The sequence below is a fragment of the Phascolarctos cinereus genome, unplaced genomic scaffold, assembly GCF_003287225.1.
Source record: "Phascolarctos cinereus isolate Bilbo 61053 unplaced genomic scaffold, phaCin_HiC Scaffold_726;HRSCAF=1367, whole genome shotgun sequence".
Lineage (NCBI taxonomy): Eukaryota > Metazoa > Chordata > Mammalia > Diprotodontia > Phascolarctidae > Phascolarctos > Phascolarctos cinereus.
The window spans coordinates 11,546,598-11,560,262 of NW_027556098.1; the positions used below are offsets into that span (position 1 = coordinate 11,546,598).

The 13,665-nt window shown below is 38.7% G+C and overlaps 1 protein-coding gene across 1 annotated transcript in view; it reads right to left on the bottom strand.

Annotated features, from left to right (window-relative positions):
* The window catches only part of CLCN4 (chloride voltage-gated channel 4), a 106,623-nt gene extending 93,838 nt beyond the window's left edge, over positions 1-12,785 (bottom strand). The window contains exons 1-2 of the mRNA XM_021006237.2: positions 12,629-12,785; positions 9,936-10,258 (exon numbers count right to left, since the gene is read on the bottom strand). The gene's annotated coding sequence lies outside the window, so the exon portion shown is untranslated. The remainder of the gene's footprint in view (positions 1-9,935; positions 10,259-12,628) is intronic.
* Positions 12,786-13,665: the final 880 nt, after the last annotated feature.

Genomic DNA, 13,665 nt, shown 5'->3' on the forward strand with positions numbered 1-13,665 from the left:
TTATGGAAGTGATTGTTGATAAATAAAAATAAATTAATTTAAAAAAGAGTAAAATATGTTTTTCATTCATCTAAAAAAAATTGCCTTGTATTTTTTTACATATATTTTCTGTATACTTAAATGTGTACCCTGCATCTCTCCTGATAGAATGTAAGTGACTTCCTGTTCCATTTCTGCCTTTATATGCTTAGCACAATACCTGGCACAGAACAGGTATTGAATAAATTAATCTTGATTGATTAAGTAAACAAGATTTTTAAATGACACGTACAAAAGGAGGAAGCAAGAGTAAAATGCCCTGAGGATGAACACAAAACAGTCATCTAATGTGGACTCAGAATTCCCAGAATGAGACAAAGCTTACAATAAAGTGCAGGGGTGGGGGGAGTTATCTTTTATCTCTGTTGGGAGCCAGAGGAAGATCTGGGCACCGAAGTTTTAATAAGGCTATTAATAAGCAGGAAAGCATCCAGAGGGTGTCTTACGGGCCCAGGGATATTTAGCCTGGAGAAAAGAAGACTCAAGTTGGACATAATAATTAAGTATCTGAAGGGCTTTCAGGGGGAAAAAGGGACCAGACCCAGGTTCTGAAGGACCCAGGAGCAATGGATGGAAGATGAAAACAGGCAAATTTGGGATTGATGTCAGGGAAAAAAACCTTCCTAACAACTGGAGATGTCCCAAAGTGGAACCGTTACCTCCAAAGGTAGTTGTCTTCCCCTCGCTGATTGGTCTTCAAGCAAAGGCTGGATGCCCAGTTACTGGAGACATTGTAGAGTTTTCTTATTCAGGCATGTTTTGGATTAGATGGCCTATGAGGGCCCTTCCAACCCTGACATTCTGTGAGTTTGATTATGATTCACTTTAGCGCTTCTAATTGGAGATTAAAAGTGATATACACAAAGTCCCCATCTTACAAACCCCACTTATCAATGAAAAGGAAGAAATGGTTTCTCCTCCTCTCCTTCATTCACCTGTATTACAGGAGTTCTCTGCAATCTAGTAGAAAAAGCTGCCAGGAGATCTGGATTCAAATCTAAGCCCCGACATTCAGTGAGCAGCCAGGTGGTACAGTGGAAAAAAGACTAGATTTGGAATCAGAGATTCAGTGGTTTTTCAGTCATGTTTGACTCTTTATGACTCCATTTGGGGCTTTCATGGTAAAGATGCTGGAGTGGTTTGTCATTTCCTTCTCCAGAACATTTTACAGATGAGGAAACTGAGGCAAACAGGGTTAAATGACCTGCCCAAGGTCACTCAGCTAGTAAGTGGTTAAGGCCAGATTTGAACTCAGGAAAATGAGTCTTCCTGACCCCAAGCCTGATCGATGTTCTATCCACTGCACCGCCTTGGAGTCAGAGAATCAGGACTCAAATCCCCCCTTCTTCTATGTCATACCTGGGTGATCCTGGGCAAACCATTTAAAATCACTGGATCCAGAAAATGAAGGGGTCTGGCTCCCCATTGGATGACCTCTAAAGTCCCTTCTAGCTCTAAATCTTTGATTCAATATGAACATCCCAAATTCAAGCTCAGGGCATTATCAATCCAGTCCAGCTACCCCAGGACTTAAATAGCTGTTTGTTGACTACTCTGTGAAGACAGCCACCAAAGCTGGTTGTTTTTTTCTTTTTACAATGGGAAAATCAATTCTAAATTCCAAACAACCGATTTACAAACACACTTTCAGAGAACAGCCCATCTGAAGGCTGGTAGATGAGTGGGAGGGAAGAAGAGATGGGGAGATGGGATGGGGCACAGACTACTTCTACTGAGAGAAAGAAGACTGGGCTTGAGTCAGAGGAGTCTGGATTCAAATCCTGCCTCTAACATTTGACAGCTTTATAACCATGGCCAAGTTATTCAACTTCTCTAAACTTCATTTTCTTCATCTGTCCAGTGGGAATAATTGTATCTTGCTCACAGGGCTGCTATGAGTATCAAATGAGATAATGCATATTTATAAATTTACAAACCTTGAAGTGACAGCATGTGTATGCGTGCACACACACATATATAATAGTTATTATATATTAAATTGATAGCATGTATGTGCTTATGTGTATATACATGTACATGCATGTATATATGTACTCTGAATATGCACAAATGTGTGCCTGTTTCTATGTATGTATATGTACACATGCTATGATTATTGGCTCTCTGTACCCATACATATATGAGTTAGCTACTTCATATGTGTGTGAGATAGCATTTATATGCATATGTACATGTTGTGTACATATGTCTTTACATGTGTACGTGTGTGTACATGTGTGTATGTCTCTGTCTTTGTACACATCTGGGTATATACATATACACATGCTATGATTATTGGCTCTCTGTACCAACAAGTATATATAATATTATATACTATATTTTTATATTATTATATATTCTGTTATATATTAAAGTTATAGCATGTATATGTGTCTCTACGTGTACATATATGTGGATGTATGTATACATGTCTCTGTGTGTATGTATGGATATAAGTATGGTCCTGTGCATGGCTGTAGTTACATACATACATATGCTGTGATTACTAGCCTTCTGTGGATTGTTGTCTTTTGTTCTTAGAGAGGACCAAAATGACATCACTATGTTAGAGTCAAGTTACACTATGCCCAACTGTGACTAATCAGACCAATACGAGCTTGGGATGCCCTACCATAGGTCAGGCACAAATAGTCCGTATGAACCTTTGGGTGGATTCTCTAAGTTTGTGTATCTTCCATTTCTCCTGAGCTATTTCAATTCTGCTTTGCTCATAGAGCACAGCACCTTCTCTGATGTGGGCATGCCACGCCAAGCAGTACTGGGCCAGTGTCTCCCATGTGTCTCCAAATCAATTCCAAAGTTCTTAAGAGAGGCCTTGAGAGTGTTCTTGTATCACTTCTTCTGACCACCTTGTGAACACTTGCCCTGTGTGGGCTCTCCACAAAATAATCTTTAGGGCAAGCATACGTTTGGCCTTCTAACAAAGTGGCCAGCCCATCGGAGTTGTGCTCTGTGAAGCAGAATTTGAATGCTTGGCAGTTTAGTTTGAGAAAGGACTTCAGTGTCTGGGATCTTACCCTGCCATGTGATCTTCAGAATACTCCTAAGACTATTTAAATGGAAGCGATTTAGTTTCCTGGCAGGGCACTGGTATACTGTCCAGGTTTCACAGGCATACAGCAACAAGGTCAGCACAATGGCCCTGTAGACCTTCAGTCTGGTAGTCAGTCTAATCTTCTTCTCTCCCACACTTTCCTTCAGAGCCTCTCAAACACTGAGCTAGCTCTGGCAATGTGTGTGTCAACCTCATTATCAGTGTGTACGTCCCTGGAAAGTACACTGCCAAGGTAAGCGAACTGATCCACAGCATTCAAAACTTCTCCACTTGCTGTAACTGATGGTTCCACAAATAGATGGTGTGGTGGTGGCTGATGGAGCACTTGTGTTTTCTTGGTATTAACTGTTAGGCCAAAATTAGCACAAAATTAGCAGAGAACTGATCCATACTTTGTTGCATCTCAGCTTCAGAGGCTGCATTCAGTGCACAATCATCTGTAAACAAAAAAATCATGCACCAATACTCCCTCCACTTTAGTCTGGACTTGTAGCCTTTTCAAGTTGAAGAATTATCATGAGTGAGGTAACCTCGATGCTATGTTCATCCTCATTGAAGGTGTTTGACAACACAGCCAAAAATCAGGCTAAAAAGCATGGGAGCGAGCACACAGCCTTGTTTCACTCCCCTGGTGACTGGGAAATCAGCTTTCTGTACCTACATTTGGTTGCTATTTCCATGGCTCTTTATTGTCCTAGTGCCAGGACTACTGATGTGGACTTTGGCCAATGCCTTTCCTTCCAATGGAGTCATCTTTCACCAGGAAGACTTAAGTAGCCGCCACTCATTTCTATACTCAAGCAGTATCTTCCACACCCTTTTTACCATTCTCCCCTAAATATCTCTCCTGAGACAATATATACTCTTTACTATTTAGTTTTTTGCCTTTATATCCTCAGCCCCTTGCACAATGCCTGACACAGAATAGATATTTAATAAATGGTGGTTAATTGATCATCTAAGATTTTTAAATGGCATGTATAAAAGGAAGAAGCATAGACTACCCAAATCAATGACACAAAGAACCAAACAGGTAGACAATCTTCACATGTTCCTGCAAAAGGCTATCAGCACCTATGTAGTTCCTTCTAAAAGAACCATCTGCTATCTGCTTTATAGGTACTATAGCAGATTCCCCAACCCAACTCTACTTTATCAAAGCATATATATTTACATAAGAATTTACAATGACAAATAATAGCTGGAATTTATCTAGGGACAAATGAGACTATCTAAATGAGATAATATTTGTGAAGTGCTTAGCACAGCGCCTGACACATAGATACTTAATAAATGCTTGCTCACTCCAGCCCCCCATAGTTTACAAAGGACTTTGCTCATATTACCTCATTTGATCCTCACAACAATCCTGTAAGGTACATTTGTTAGATATTATTATCCCCATTTTGGGGCAGCAAGGTGGGGTAGTAGATAGAGAACTGGGCTTGGAATCACAAAGACCAGAGTTCAAATTTGACCTCAGATACTTATTAGCTATATGATGCTGGGCAAGTCACTTAACCCCTGTCTGCACAAAACTGGAGAAGGAAATGGCAAACCACTCCAGTACTTTGCCAAGAAAAACCTCATGGACATTTGGTCCACAGGGTCATGAAGAGTCAAACAGGACTGAACAGCAACCAAATTCCCATTTCACAGATGAGAAAAGTGAGAGAGAGGGATGTAAAAGTGATTTGTCCAAAGGATCACACAGTTAAGAAGGAGCAGAACTAATGTATAAACCCCCAGGCGTCAAATCTGTCGTCAGATCTAATGCTTTTCCATCATTCCTTCCCAATACCAATAAACAATAATGCAAATCTCATTAATGTGTGAGATAAAAGTGATAACTACTGGTAGGCTTGAAATAAAGCGACTTCAGAAACACATGACGGCTCTCTGAAGAAACATACTACTACTACACACACACACACACACACACACACACACACACACACAACCAGGATCTAAAGACTAATCCAACCAATCCTTCTAGGAGTTAAAACTAAAGGAAATATGGGTCAGTTGAGTAAGCAATGCTACTTAAATCATTCAATTAATGATAATTGTGTTTGCCATCTTAGAAATGAGGAGTACTTTGGTCCACCAATTTGAGACACCACTCTCAAAGAAGTAGCCATGGGAAAATGATTCCTTCCCAGTAGAATTTCCCAGCAAAAACCAGAAACATTCAAAGCCATCCCACTGATTGTTCTTCTAAAATATAGTCATTTCAATAATGTGTAGAATCTATGATATACTTTTCTTTAAAAAGCAAATGGTATAAAATGGTGGTTCAAGGTTTCATAGACAAACTTTTTTTTTCTGTGCTGCTGTGTATATGAAATGTTCTTTTTTGGTGCTGAAGTTTAAGAAAAAAAGTTGAGGTTCTTTGTTTTGTTTTGTTTAATAGAAGCAGTCTTGTTCAGCTTCTAAATACTTAGCACATACTAAAGGTTTTAGTTGTGACAGTTTGGAAAGCACTCTCAGTAGAGTTGTCAGATTTGCCCACCATCACACCACTAGCACTTTCTCACAAGCCTGGCTTATCTAGAATTATCAGGCAATCACATGAGGGAATTTCCTCCTTCCCCATAACAATGAAACCAGAGGTCCAGTTCCTAACCTCTAGCTCTATAAAGGAACTGGAAAGTCTAGATAAGAAATTCTTCCTGATAATTACTAACTAGTACACACTATTTTTAATCTTTTTTGATGGAAATATTCCACCTTAGGGAGAGTTCTAAACATAATTTCACTGTCTCTTTCTCTTCATGCACACTACAGTCCAGTCGAACTGGCCTTTTCACTATTCCTCATAAGCAGCCTTCTCTCTCCTTGCCCTCTCCTATCTTTGCCTTTGCACTCTGCACTGGCTGTTCTCCATACTGGGATGCATTTCCTCTTCATTTCCTCCTCTTAGTATCCCTAGTGCCACCCCCAGCATCCCAATGACATCTTCTAGATGAAGCCTTTCCTGATTTCCTCCAATTCCCAGGACATTCCCCGCACACAAAACTAATTTTTATGTATTTCTGCATTTACTTCATATGTTGTTGTTCAATTGTCTCTGAGTTTTTGTGAGCCGTGGAATATACTGTCCATGGGGTTTTCTTGGCAAAGATACTGGAGTGGGTTGCTGTTTCCTTCTCCAGCAGATTAAGGCAAACAGAGGTTAAGGGACTTGTCCAGGTACCTGCAGTAGTACAAGTGGCCTTGACAGCTACTAAGGATCTGAGGCTACATTTGAATTCAGGTCCTCTTCACTCTAGGGTGGCACTCTTTCCTTTGAGCCACCTAGCTGCCAATACACATAGGTGGCTATATATAGCTAGCTGCCTATTTTACATATACATGTACACACACACACACACATTCTTCCCTAACAGTTCCTGGGCAACAGAGACTACTTCTCCTTTGTCTCTGTAATCTCTACAACTTAGGATGGTACCTACTACATTTGCTGATGATGTTACTGTTTAGTCATTTCAGTTATATCTGACTCTTCATGACCCCATTTGGGGTCTCCTTGGCAGAGATACTGGAGTGGTTTGCCATTTCCTTCTCCAGCTCATTTTACAGATGAGGAAACTGAGGCAGAGGTAAGTACCCAGGGTCACAGCCAATAAATGTCTGAGGCCACATTTGAACTCAGGTCCTCCTGACTCCAGGCTCGGTGATCTCTCCACTGTGTTCCCTAGCTGCCCTATCTACTATATAGTAGGTGCTTAATAAACGTTTGTTGATTGATTGACCATTATAAACAATGCTTACTGTACTCACTCCAATGCAGGAGTGGGGAACCACTGTCTCCTGGCCACATGTGGCCTTCTAGGGTGCAGCCTTTTGACTGCATCCAAGTCTTGACTGAGTCCAAAAAAGTCCCCTTTTATTAAGGGAATTTGTTCTGTGAAGTTTGGACTCAGTCAAAGAGCCTTACTTGAGGACCTAGAGGGCCACATGTGGCCTCAAGGCTGCAGATTCCCCATCCTTGCTCGGTCTGCCTCTAAAATAGAGATAACAGCACCTACCTGCCAGGGTTGCCCCAAGCACTTTAGTTCCATTGCTTTCCCTCGCTTATTTGCTTCCTATTTAGCCTATAGATAGTTTGTTAGCCTATATTGTTTGCTTGTTGTCTTCCCCATTAGATTGTGGATTTCTTGGGGACAGGCACCCTCTTTTGACTCTTTTTTTGCATACCCAATATTAACACAGTACCTGGTACATAGTAGGCACTTAATAAATGTTTACCGACTGACTGATTTTGAGGATAAAATGAGATTAATACTTGTAACCGTGCTTGCAAACCTTAAAAGTATTATTAATTATTATTATTATCTCATTGCTGTGGGTACTCCCTCTAATGGTTTGAATCAGTTCCTCTACTGTGCTTTGACGCAGTGCTACCCTTTGTATTTAGGGCTTAGCTTGCTCTTTGACTAAATTTTTGCTATTCTTTAGTTGTTTTCAGTCATGTCCAACTCTTCATGACCCCTTTTGGGATTTTCTTGGCAAAGATACTAGAGTGGTTTGCCATTTCTTTCTCCCGCTCATTGTATAGATGAGAAACTGAGGAAAACAAGGTTAAGAGACTTGCCCAGGGTTACCCAGCTAGTAAGTGTCTGAGGCTGAATCTGAACTAAGGTCTTCCTGACTCCAGGCCTGGCCCTCTATCCACTTTGATACCTAGCTGCAGCCTCCTTTAACTAAATGTCTCCAATTAATTATAGCATCTAATTAATTAATTACAGGTTTATTGAGGATACTAATGTGCTCTCTTTCCCCCATAATGCCTTCAAGAACTACTGAAATATGTGGCATAATATTTAAGTATGTAAGGGCCCATAATAAAGGCACTATGAATAAAAAATAATTTATTTTTTCAATACTTCACACTATTATATTGCAAAAAAGTATCAGATTTTAGATTTAAATCCTGGCCCTGACTCTTTTTGCTCTGTGATTTCACTCACTTCATCTCAGGTTCCTGCTCTGTAAAAAGAGATGATAATATTTGTCCTATTTATTTCACAGAGTTATTGGGGGAGAAGTACTTTGTAAACCTTACACATTAAATATTATAACATAGTAATCCACATGTTTATCACCCTTGACATAGTAGATTAATTTCTCAAAAGGCATGTTTGCATAAATCAAATTTGTTCAAGCCATTTCAAGTGCACAAGGAAATCTGGGATCTGGCTATTTTAAGATGAATCCTTTTGCAAAGCTAAAGATTATCTGTATGTAAATACAGATTTCCATACACAGTTTATAGCATGTTTCTCAGGGAGTGGTCAGACTGACACCAACCTCAACCTTTCAGGCTAGTCAAAGTTAGGAAGTAAGTAAAAATATCTCAAATACAAATTCATTTTACTCCTTCTAAAAAGAAAGCATATTTGCATTTCAAAGCATCTTTGCATTTCAGAAGAATTGAAATGCAAGCAGTCATGGGAGCAAAAATCATTTCTGGTTGTAAAGACAAGTACGTCTCTTTATAAATATTTAAGACTGGGCATTTCTGAAAGACTGCTTTGCTATCCCCATATCGCAGTGTAAAACACTGTTGAATTTCCCTAATTAGACTTTTCACAGGCAAATAGTTACATTTGAGCTGCCTTATTGAAGAAACAGGCGAGGAATTTTAAGCAAAAGCTAAACTCTGAAAGCATATTTTTAAAATCACCCCCTATTATGCTAAGAACTGAAAAGTCACCTGACCCCCTACTCCTACATCAGCAACTGAGTCATAGCCCTTTCTTTCTCTGGCAAATCCCTGAGCTTCCATTCAGTCTTTTAAAAAAATGAGGAGAGCTAGTGTTTTATTAATCAATTTAGAGTTTTTCTTCCCCATAAAAACCAGTTTATTCTTAGAATTGCTGCCACTGTTCTCCCTTCACAATTAGAAGCCCAGAGCTTCTAGAACTTTGGGGGCTTCATTCTAAGAAACAACATTTCTAAAAATAAGCTATTTAATTAAACAACAACAACACTGTTCCAGGAGGTACATTTCTATTCTAAAGTGAACAGAAAAATTCTAAACTGAAAAAACCTGCAACATAAAATTAAGAAAAAACAGATTTCCAAAAAACTAATGAATGAAGTGCCAATGGTTAAGTGCTCTAATGGGTTAACCAACAGGAAGTTTCCATGTTTGAGCAAGTCTTGGCCTTGATAAAATTTTGGGAGCTGAAAGCTGATTAAATTTTAAAAAAAAGCAATGGCATTTTGTTCAATTGCTCATTATTTAAACACTCTAACAACAGCCTAGAAATATTTTGCATTTTAGCGCAACAAACCAGGTCTGTTCCCCATTTCTGTCCTTGTAATTGCAATCTTTTCATTTCTCAATGAAGAGGGCCTTTCCTTCTTGTAATCTTTTTTTTTTTAATTAGGAAGTAAGCCAAGACGTCAAAGGCTATCTAACCCAGCATTCCTTGTCTGCCTATCTTTTGCACAGCTAAGAAAGGAGTTTCCAGGAAAAGAATGAATGCACACCCTTCCCCCCTCCCCCACCCCCATCCTTTACAGCCAGGGCTTGCACTAGGACACCTGAACAATGGGCCTTGCTCAGCCCCCCTGCTCCATTTGGCAGAGCCCCTGCCGGGGGTGCCTGCCAGGAGACTCCTGCTCCGCCACCACACAACCAGGGGCACCTGCATTGCCTCCGTTCCTAGAGCCCGCCCTGCACAAAGTGACAAGAGCCAGCTTCTTCCTAACTGTGCACAACAACACAGAATGACGGCAGGGGAAAACAGAGACAAAAAAAAAAAAAGCCAAAACCCGACGAGGTTTTGGAAACGAGGCCTCCTCTTACCTGCAATGCAACATCCCTCAGCCTAGCCCCACGGATAGAGAGAGCATCCTTTCTGTAGGGCTACGGCTGCCAACGCAGTGACGTCATGGGGCGGGAGCAGGGAGCGTCACGTGACCGAGTCCTGCCTCCCGAGAGTCCCTAGAGAAACGCGGAGAGTGACACGCCGCGAATCCTCCCAGATCAATAAGAAGCTGGCATAGGAGAGGCTCCTTGTTTTGGTGTGGTTTTTTGTTTGTTTCTTTTTTTTATCTCTCACCAAGCCTTCTTCAAGCTGTTTGGCTGAAACCCTCTGGATCTCTCTGTCTTTTGCAAACAGCTGTTTGCTACATTTGACAGAAAGAAGAAAAAGAAAACTGAATTATTTTTGAGCCTGTAAATTTAAATCCTCAGATCAAACTATGATTTTCAAGAGAAGCAAGTGAAAGCATTATTTATCAGGATCACAAGTCAACAAGCATTTAAGAAATGCCTACTATGCGCCAGGCAATGTGCAAAATACTTGGGATACAAAGAAAAGCAAAAACAAACAAAATGAAATGTCTTATTTAAAAAAAAACAGTGTGTTAAATTAAGCAGAAATAATAAACCTGTGTAGTTTCATATTTATGTTAAAATGACACCAAACATGGTAAGCATGCATTCCTTCAGCTATTGGGATCTCTGATATCTTAATTTGAAGCCCATTCATGTTGGAATACTGCATTAGTTATACCAATAGAGTTGCTCTTTCAACTTCCTGTACACTTTTTTATTTTTACTTTCAAGTTACGAATCAGTAGTTACCATAAATGGTGAAAATCTCTGATGTCTGCTACATATGACATGTGGTATCTGTGAGAGATGTCTATATTTATATATCTCCTATCACTGATAGGATAGTACCTGTCCTATATATGTAGAAGATAGCATATCTGTGATATCTCCTATATATGCCGTATCTGTCTTTATATAGGAGATATATATCATATCCTAAATATAGGAGAAATCACAGATAGGATACCATATCCTAAATAGGAGATAACAGGGCAGTTTCTGTCCTATATGTGAAGATATCATATATATCACATATCTTCTATATATAGGTGACATCACAACCTGTCCTATATATAGGAGACAGAATATAGATCTTATTCTATATATGGGAGATACCACAGATAAGATAGTACTATCCTATTTATAGGAGATAATATATATGTGATATCTCATATATATGTATACACACTCCTATCCTATATATAGGATATGTAATATATATCATATCTGATATATAGGAGATAATAAAGTACCTGGCCTATATACAGGAAATATATACCACATCCTATGGAGAGAGGAGATATTACAGATGGGACAGTACCAACCTATACATAGGTGACAATATCTGAGAGATCTCCTGTATATACAGTACCTCTTATATATAGGAGATATGATATGGATCATATCTCCTATATATAGGAGAAATCACAGATAGGACCATACCTGTCCTATATATATAGGAGATAACATATTTGCGATATCACACACACACATATATTATAGATTTACACCACTCATACTACTGATTTGTAACTTTAAATTATGATTAAAAATATACTATGAATGTGTACATATAGATTTATCATGTGCTTAAATACCGACATAATTAATATAGTATTCCAGCATAAACGGGTTTCAAATTAAATTATTAGAGATCTTGAATGAATGCATGCATGTACACCAAATCTTTGGTATCATTTTAATAAGAAAATTACATACATATGATATCACAGATTTATACAACTTATACTAACAATTGACTTATAATTTAAAATTAAACAATGGACTATGTGCATATATGTGTTTACTTTTAAAGCAAGGAATTTTAATATGGCGATTTTCTAAGAACAAACTTCTAGTAATTACTGAGATAACTCACATTGCCATCATTTTATCATGATCTTAACAAGTGAGTCAACTTGCTAAGACAAAGTATGTACAATGTCAACAGATCTCATTCACCACTGAAATTCAGACTGACTAGGAAACAAAATCTACTTGTGGTCACAGTTTTACTTGGAACAGCTTGAAATAAATTCCTGAAACGCAGAGTTTATGTTGTAACTAGCTGGAATTTTTATACCATTTCAAATACAGTTGTTAGAAAATAAATGTTTTCAAAATATGTAAGCTCAAATGCAACAGTGGCCTTCTTAGGACTTCATTTCTATTTTTATAGGATGTTCCATTACTTTTACTCGAATTTAAATTACAATATTTTAACATTACTCTCTTCCCTATTCCATTTTAAAAAAATATTTATTAATATTCAATTCCAAATTCTCTCATTCCTTCCCTCTCCACCCCCACCAATTGAGAAGGCAAGAAATTATTGCCCCCTCCTAAAGAATTACAAAATAGTTGTAGTTTGGGGAAATAACAAGGAGTTTTCCTAAGGCCAGTTGGTGTTTCCTTTTCTTCCTTATTTAATTTCTGGCCCGTTTTTCAACTTTGCGATAATTTTTTTCTCCAAATCAATTCACGTTCTCTTCACATTACAGTTCTCTGATCTCAGAACACCTACCATCCTTGTAGTTTACACAGATATTGCAATTGTTTGCAACACCAGATTTTTTTTTTAAAAAAGCTGTTTCATTTTGCATTAGACTGAACTAAAGTTTGTTTTTCTGAATTTTATGCATATTATTTAAATAGCTTACCTTCTGGTTTATGATTCCCAGGGCATAATGTGAAACTGTTATGGAAATCCACTTCAACTTTGAACTAAGAGCACGGCTGAGAAAGGCTGAAACTCCCCCAGTGCATTTTCAGAGGCAGAGTTAAAGATAGATTATGTCTTTAATGTACCCAGAATGCCTCAGAGGGTAAACAGTCAAGTCATCACATGTCCTGGGCTAGCTAGTAATCCTTCTTTCCTCACCCTGCTCAGTCACAGCTTCCTTCACCTACAAGCGATCCTATGAGAAAGCAGTTTACTTTCACTGTATCAGCTGTTTCTTGGATTGTGGCTCTCCCTACCAGCTTCTCTGACCTGGTGGATGCAAAAATGGCATCCAGTCAGAAATGATTTTCAGCAATCAATGTGAGGTGCACAGGGTACATTTGTGTACGAAATGCTGCAGCTCATATTCACAGCTGAAAATGTTGGTGACTCCTCTATGTGCATATGTAGCTAGAAAAATTAATCAAGCTATAGCTTTCGTTCTGGAGAAGGAAATGGCAAACCACTTCAGTATCTTTGCCAAGAAAACCCCAAATGGGATCACAGAGAGTCAGACACAACTGAAATGAATGAACAACAAAAAAAGTATTCATTTACACAGTGCAGTTATTATCAGCAATGAGTCTATTTCCTTTCTTTTTTCAATATTTCTGAGGATTTTTTAAGTGTCACACCAAGCTTGGAACCTGAGAAAAACTGGAAAAAAACAAACAAACAAACAAACAAACAAAAACTACATATCCCTCCTGTGAGTGCAGGGTATTGCATATACTGAGACAGTTATGTTGTATAACTTTCTAAATTAACATTTTTTGGGTCTGTTTTTAAACCTTTGTTACAAAAGGGGACTGAGGTGACATGAAAACAAAAGATACCAATAAAAAGGAAAACAATTATTTTGGGAAAATGTGTTGTGCTGATTGTTTCGGGCTGAGAGGTTGAGAGGTTGTGACCCCTCAAAGACCAGAGTATAGGACAGGTCATCTGGAATGAATTCACAGACTCAAGCATTCT